Below are 1,682 nucleotides of genomic sequence, written 5' to 3'. Positions count from 1 at the left end.
GGGGGGGGGGTGGTGCAAATGCAAGCATTGGTCCCTGAGACCCACGGTACGCCACTGACTCCCACCAACCACCACACTGGAAGGCCTCATATTCAACCCGCAGCAGTCGTCCAGTCTGACCTGTCAACTCTGCTGAATTCCTGAATCTGAGCTTGAGCATGCCTCTAGCCCTCCCCTCCCTGCAGTGAGTCTGAAATGTATCGCAGTGCTCCACAATCGCACAGTCCCCTTTTCATGACTTCCAGCCCTTCTGCACCCCACTTCCTATCTCTGTGGTCCATAATTAGAGCCAAGCACAAAAGGAAAGACAAGACTGATTCCTAGAAGGGCTCCACTAGGATTGGAGGCACAGTGTTGACAGCTGTGGTATAGTCTTCCAGGCAAGACATAGATGAAAAGAGGTGGCTCATGAGGCTCAGGCTTGTTGAGGGTGATTCTCAGGTTCACTCCTAAATATCAGGATAAGCATATTAATACTGGCTGCTACTGCTTCTGGGCATAAGTAGGGAAAATTTGACTCTGCCTCCAGCACCCCATTCAGCACAGCTTAGCCAGTGCACAGCAAGGGGTCAGAAGTACAACCCAAAGGGGTGGTCCTCTACCACAGAGGAAGTGAGAGAAGTTGTTACTGTCAAAATCATAATACAGTTAATAAGAACATAAGAATTGCCATTCACTAGGTCAGAGTATAGGTCCATCTTGCCCAGCATCCTGTGTCACAGTGGCAGAGAGTAGATGCTGAAAGGGAGAGAGAACCAGGGTTTTTTCCACTGTTCTGCTCCCTAGCAGCCTCCAGCATCTAAAATAAAGGAAGTTTTGATTCAGAGGCTGTACCCCTAACTCCCATACCCCTAACTCCCATGCTCAATAGTCACTGATGCTGTGTTCCTCCAAGAATTTGTCCAATTCCTTTTTGAATCTGCTAAACTGCCAGCTTCCACAACATCTGGTGGCAGTGAGTTCCACACCTGAATTGCATGCTGTGTGAAAAAGAACTTCATTATTTTTAAACTTACTACCTAGTAGTTTCATTTTATGACCCCTAGTTCTTGTATTGATAGTAAATAATAAATCCCTGTTTACTTCCTTTTCACCGGGTGCCTCTCCACAAGAGGCTATGTCACTTAAGCAACGAGCTATGGAGGCATAGCTTATCGCTATGGCAACATAGTGTCGGCAGGCATGAACCGCAATGCTAATGCTAGTGAGCAGTTGCTCATTGCTACTGCACAGTAGGGTCGGAAACAACCCGTGAGCCACCTAGACTCTGCATTAACAACTGCGCAGTCGGGCGCATGCATACATGCACCCACTATTTCGTATATTGTAAACTTTTAGTTTCTCTTTTCTAAACTGGGTAGGCCTAACCTCTTAGTGTCTCTTCATTTGGAAGCCCCTCCATGCCACTAATGATCCTGGTTGACCTTCTCTAGTTCATCTATATCCTTTTTTTCTATATTCTTTTACACATCTTTCTATAGCCTATATCCAGCTGGTCCTGCTTTCGGGAGATTCCATTGCTGGAGGTGGCTTGTAGGGTTATGATCGAGCTCAAAGAGAGCAAATCCTTTTAGAGAAGGGAATTTGGACCATCTCAGGCCTTTTTCTTAATAGAACCCAACATCACTGGTCTTTTTCATTAGTTATTTTCTAAGCCTTTTCTTACCTGTGTCCACGGAGCA

The sequence above is a fragment of the Alligator sinensis genome, unplaced genomic scaffold (assembly GCF_000455745.1).
Source record: "Alligator sinensis unplaced genomic scaffold, ASM45574v1 scaffold163_2, whole genome shotgun sequence".
NCBI classification, from domain to species: Eukaryota; Metazoa; Chordata; order Crocodylia; family Alligatoridae; genus Alligator; species Alligator sinensis.
The sequence above is the reverse complement of the archived record's forward strand: the minus strand, read 5'-3'. Positions refer to the sequence as shown.